Genomic DNA, 6,168 nt, shown 5'->3' with positions numbered 1-6,168 from the left:
AGCATCTAATGGCTGTCACGATGACTCTATTGACACGCTCAGCCGGATTAGGGCTGGGGTGGTAGACGGACAGAGGCCAATGGGTCACAGAGAATCTTTGCAACATTTTCTGGAACAGCTCAGATTTGAAAACTGTTGCATTATCTGTAATGCAAATTGATGGTGCGCCGAATACATTGAAAATCGTATTCTCAACGAAATTGCAAGTGGACGCAGCTGTCGCAGAACGCAAGCATTGTACCATGACAAATTTTGAGAAAAAGTCGCTAACCACAAGCAACCAAACGTTACCTCTCTTGGACCTTGGATACGGGCCTAAGAAGTCCATTGATATTAGTTCCCAAGGACGAGAACAATGCTTGGGCTTTCCGCAGATTGGTTGAACGTTAATGTTAGGTGTTTTTGATTCACGGCATATCTCGCATTGGCTGCAAAACCGCTTAACGTCTGAAGCTAAGCGTGGCCAATAATGCCGTTCGCGAATTTTGGAAAGTGTCTTGACGAACCCTAGGTGGGCTTCGCTGTGAATTCTTCTGATGATGTCTCTCCTTTCAACAACTGGAACAACATATTTCCAGCGGAAGGATGGATCTTCCGATACAGTTGAACCAATTATATATTTATAGACCTTTCCGTCTGATATACGAAAATCGGGATAACGTTCGGGTACGGTTTGAATCATCTTCATTAGTTGGGTGATGTACGGGTCCGAACTAGATGTCACATCAATAGTGTTAACTGCACGAGAAAGTGCATCGGCAGGTACGTTGTCGCTCCCTTTCTTATACTGCAAGAGCATGTCGTATTTTGAAAGTTTTAACGCCCACCGAGCAATTCTTGGAGACTTACTCTCGATGGACATAGTCTTTAGGAACGTTAGACTCATCGCGTCAGTTTGGATGATGAATTGCGACCCTTCAATGAAATGTTTGAAGTTTTCAATGCTCAAGAGAACTGCTAGGCATTCACGCTCTGTGGCACTATAGCGTCGCTGAGTACTCGAAAGTTTTTTGGAGTAGTACGCAATAGGTTTGCGTACTCCGTCATGAACTTGAGCTAGCACTGCGCCTACAGCTAAGTCAGAGCTGTCAGTCTCAATTATGAATGGCAATGAAAAATCTGCATTTGCCAATATGGGAGCAGATACTAAGGCCGTTTTAAGTTTTTGGAGAGCAGCGTCTGCCTCTTCAGTCCACTGAAACTTTTTCATTCCCTTTCTCAGCAGATTCGTAATAGGGGTTGTAATCTCCGAATAGTTTGGCAAGAATTTCTGATAAAATCCTGCAAGTCCCAATAACCGGCGAATATCTTTAACCGTTTTCGGAGCTGGGTAATCGAGAATCGGTTGAATTTTGCTTACATCCATAGAAAGACCTTCTTCCGACAATACGTAGCCTAGGTATTTGATCTTCTTTTGGCAGAACTTGCTTTTTTGGAGGTTTATCGTTAATCCTGCTCTACGTAGTCTCTCTGCCACGATCTGAATAAGCCTTATATGCTCGTCGATATTGTTGGACACGATAATAATATCGTCCAAATAGACGTATACATATGGCTCTAAATCATGACCTAATACACGCGTCATCAATCGGGCCATGGTTGCTGGGGCGTTTGTCAACCCGAAAGGCATGACAGTATATCGGTATAAACCTTTGTTCGTATGGAACGCAGTTTTGTCCTTCGCTGAAGCCTCGAGGGGCACTTGGTAATATGACTTCGACAAGTCAATCACCGAAAAGTATTTTGATTTGGGAATTCTCTGGAGAATTCCCATCATGTTCGGGAATGGAAAGTCATCTTTCTTGGTACATTGATTCAGCCTGCGGGAGTCCAGGCAGATACGCCATTTACCGTTTGCCTTTTTTATGGGTAAAAGCGGATTGAGGAAGTCAACTGGACCATGGCACTCCTCAATAACACCTAACTTTTCCATTCGTTCCACTTCAGCATCGATGACACTTTCGACGTTAGGTGACCAGCGATAATATGCAATACGTTTGGGTTTGGCATCTGGAAACAGATCAATACGGTGCTGTATCAACTGCGTTCTACCCAAGCTGCCTTCATGAGTTTCTGGTAACTGCTTGATCGCTTCAAACAAGGCTTCTCTTTCTATATCCGAAAGAAGATGTTCTGTACTAAGGTCATCTAATGTTTCAAAGGTCTTCTGTGGTAATTCTACTGTTGGCATCTCCAAACTCTCATCGATGTTTTCGGTAGCATCCAACAATCTAATATCCGAACTAGGCACGATCTGGAAGCAAACTTTACTACGATCTCCAAAGTAGTCTTCTGCAAATGGCATGGTGTTTGAACTACTTGTTTCATCTTGACTTCTTGCTACTGTTGCTGGAGATGGAGGAAGAAGTCGAAATCCAAATTTATTCAAGAAGTCCACGCCCAATATCAAGCATTTTGAAACTTCTGGAACAATAACTGTCTGAATCACATGAGTTTTGTCCTGATACGTGAAAGGTGCATTGACGAAGCCTAGACATCGGTATGCTGTACCGTCAGCTGTCGAGATTTTAACAGCTATCGGATGAATTTTCAAACCCAATTTGTTAACTAAGTCAACCGAACTAATTATCGTTAGACTTGCGCCAGTATCTGCAAGGCCTTCGATTTCTTCTGAGAGTATCTTGACTTTCAAGTGTGGACAACGATGAAACTTTGTGTTGATTTGATGAACATTATTAAAGATGTTATAGAAGGGTTTGGGAACCTCTGGATCGTTGCGTTGAGGGCATGGATTCCCAGAATTGCCCACGCCTACTCGTTTTTTGGCAATTCTTCTTTCTGGCCTAACTCGTGTTTGTTTGGACACCTATAGGCCGTAGTATCGGCTAATCCACAGATGTGACAAAAGATAGTCTTTCTTCTATCGCATTCTCGCCACATGTGACCAACGCCTTGACAATTCCAACACATCGTTTGCTTAGTTTTATCCTTGTTATCTCCGGGGGTTTGCTTGGTCACTGGAAACCGTTTATTGAATCTCGCCTTAAGAGCGTTCAATTCTTCCGTCTCCTCAAGTTCACGTTGTTCATCTTCGTAATTCTCGTCACAATCTAGTTGATTGATTGCTGGCCTCGAATATGCTGCAGTAGACTGGCCCTAAAACAAAAAAGTTGTAAAACTCAACGGGGCACCCCCTAGATATGAGCCTTAGGGTAAGAAAAACGCTCTCCAAAAATTTCAACTCAATTGGTTGCTCCACCAGCTGGCGCATTCGATTTGAAGTTTGTAACAGGATAAATACGGGGCAAACCCTTAAAGATGCAAAAACTAGACGAAACGATACGAAACCTGTGTTTTCGGTACGCCTGCGCCGTAGATATCCTGAAAACCGGATTCGGTAACAGAAGAGGAGCAGTTCTCAACGACCAACTCAAACGGAACTCAATTCGAACTAGACTCCTCTTCTGTTACGGACAGAGTGAACCAATACCCTAAGGGATTTGAGAAACACTGTCGCTTAAGCGCCAACACGCTTTGCAGCGTGATGCGACAGTGCACGTTTTAAAATGTGCCCGACTAACTTACCCAGGGCGGGTCTATCGATCGCGGAACCGAACTCAAAAGACTCTCAATTTAACGGAACTGACTTTACCAAATCACTACAGTTTGTACGGTATTCATTGGGATTTTGTATTCGACTTGTTGTGTTCATTAGGGTGTTAGTAGTGTGCATACAATGGTTTACTTATTAACTATTTTGTCTAACCTTCAATCGCAACTAGGTTGCTCGATGCTGTTGCTGCAGGTGCCAGGCAATGTCGGTGACGCTGGTGACGCTAGTGACGCTGGCGGAGGCTTGAGGATGTTGATGAAGATGGCGACTTTAATTCGGTCCAGCTGGCCGAACAGTGGCTGGCGGTTGGTACCCGCTACAATGGAGTCACTGTAAGCCGTTCGATTGTGAACGGACTGGCTGTGGTCAGCGGAACCACGAGATCGGATGAACGCTGGTCTTCACACGTCTCACTGCACACCTGGTTGCAGCGGGGCTAGCGCGACGGCGCCGGTGAAGGATCGCGTAGGGCCAGTCACGTCTAGCGGAAAATTGCAGGCGATTCGAGAAACGTGCGAATGATAGGCTTCACTTACTCAGGGTGTTTGCTGGGACCCCTACGAAGCATGTGGCGACGCACCGGTATTGTTCCCCCAACAATGGGGTGGAATGGGGAGCGTGGTCCAAAATGGAGCTTGGGACCAACGCCCACGAGGCGGCGGCTTGTTCGACGGGAGTGCCGTCTTTTCTCGTGGCCACTTCCGATTTGGACCTGCCCGTAATAAAAACCTTCGTTCGAAGGTTTTGGCCTTCGAACAGAAACACATTTTCGATTTAGAATCACATTGGGTGGATACTAGCATCACTATATTACCTGTACTATTAAAGCTCACTTTTTAGTTGGCTTATATTTTATCTTTGCAAATGCACTCACTGTGCCACTATGGAAAAGAATTAAATTTAATATAATTTTCTAATTCAAATTCACAAGTGATTTACCGTTGCAATTTAACTATCACACCGCACAATTGAATTTTAGATTTGGAATATTCTCTATTGTTTGAACTCACTCACTATAGGGTCGATTTTGGAATGATCGTGTGCCTGCCTTTGAGGTTTCAGTAGACCTCTGGAAAGGATTGCGCCAAAGTGTGTCGCCTCCTGATTGGTTAATCCAGTTAATTCATTTGAGAGAATTCTGAGAGTAGCATTTCTGTGCTCAAAAATAAAAGCAAACGGTTCGCGTGGCTTGGTTTCTGTCCGTGCTAGAATAACAGTCGGACTAATTTTGATGCGTTACGTGAGGTAACGCTCAATTAATCCAGATTGAGTTACGAAGCGCTTTGAGCTGGATTGCTTCGGACCACTTCTAAGGCTTTGCTACGCGAGCGGTTACATATACCCCCTGTTTAGGCGATGAAAAATTTAATAAAATTTTCATTGCAAAAATTTTATTAAATTTTTCAGAAAACTGTGGTCACTTATCGTTTTAAATGTCTTCACATAAATGCTCTCTATTATTTCTGGAATTCAATTATCCTATTTTCACTAAATTTCTTTGCTCACTTTACTTCAACATGATCAGGTCATAACACATACATTTATCTATTTCGAACATTAACTGTATCGATCACATCATCACATATCCTTTAAACATCTTCATTAATTGAAAGTGTAGAACTAGCCTCGTGTGTTAAAATACACTCAAATAAAGTTTAAAAAAAAAAATCTTCATTAATTGATTTTTATTTAATTTCAGCAAAATTTTCACTAATCATGGCTTCTCATGCAATTCAAGTACGCCGCCATTTTGATTTTCCAGACGATACGATATATTTTTCATCTCCACAATTTTATTGTAGAAATTGATGGTAATAATCTTTATCCAAACGGCACTTATACGGAACGGAACGGTATTTACCTCAAACATGTTGAGAAACTTGCGGCGGTACTTAAAACACGGGATAATGGTATTTGCAAACTTTTACGCGCACGGGACAACATTTCGAACCGGAGTAAAAATTTACGACGTCAATTCGACGGAGGAACTGCGAAAACTGTTCCACGTCTTAAATCAACGCGATTGTTGCGAGTTCACGCATACAATCAAAACACGACCGATATCAAACTTAACGAAAACAGTGTTACTAAAAACACTTTTCTTTCAACTATATTTGATGCGGATTATAGCTAGTAATACGGACGATATAAGTACAATGTCTGTACTTTACGATACTAATAAGTATCTTTTTAAGGATTCCAATTTAATTTATTATTCTATTCAAACGATAACGACGCAAAAAATGTTTTGCGAAATAATTCTCACGCTTTTCTGCGAGGAATCTTTTATTCGGGATTCCATTCCTCTACCGGCGCAACCATATTATTTACTACGGGACTTGACGAAACCATGATAGCTGTCACGTCTTTTGACAGACAGTTATCGAAAGTCTACCGCGACCGCGACGACGGCGACGACGCGTATTTTTCGACTCGCAATTCGGTACGGAATTTAATTTTCATATTCTAAGTTGGTGTTAAAATTTATTATTCTAAGTGCTTCGCGCCTTCGATTTAATCTGAAGGAGGGTTCCGCGACTGTGACTATCGATTATCTCGCGCGAAATAAGTTTTCTTTTTAGTGACTACGCCCT

General features: G+C 42.5%; 1 long non-coding RNA gene across 2 annotated transcripts; it reads right to left on the bottom strand.

Moving 5' to 3' along the window:
* Window positions 1–3,903: 3,903 nt before the first annotated feature.
* On the bottom strand, window positions 3,904–5,482 carry LOC110680528. Of its 2 annotated transcripts, none has more exons than XR_002502910.1 (3): window positions 5,436–5,482; window positions 4,389–4,675; window positions 3,904–4,323 (listed from the first exon to the last, which is right to left on the bottom strand). It is a non-coding gene; the product is annotated as an uncharacterized LOC110680528 (long non-coding RNA). The 2 variants fall into 2 exon arrangements; XR_002502909.1 differs by lacking the exon at window positions 5,436–5,482 and having other exon boundaries at window positions 4,389–4,455; window positions 4,514–4,911.
* Window positions 5,483–6,168: the final 686 nt, after the last annotated feature.

Source organism: Aedes aegypti, unplaced genomic scaffold (assembly GCF_002204515.2).
Source record: "Aedes aegypti strain LVP_AGWG unplaced genomic scaffold, AaegL5.0 Primary Assembly AGWG_AaegL5_hic_scaff_1554_PBJ_arrow, whole genome shotgun sequence".
NCBI classification, from domain to species: Eukaryota; Metazoa; Arthropoda; class Insecta; order Diptera; family Culicidae; genus Aedes; species Aedes aegypti.
The sequence above is the reverse complement of the archived record's forward strand: the minus strand, read 5'-3'. Positions and strand labels throughout refer to the sequence as shown.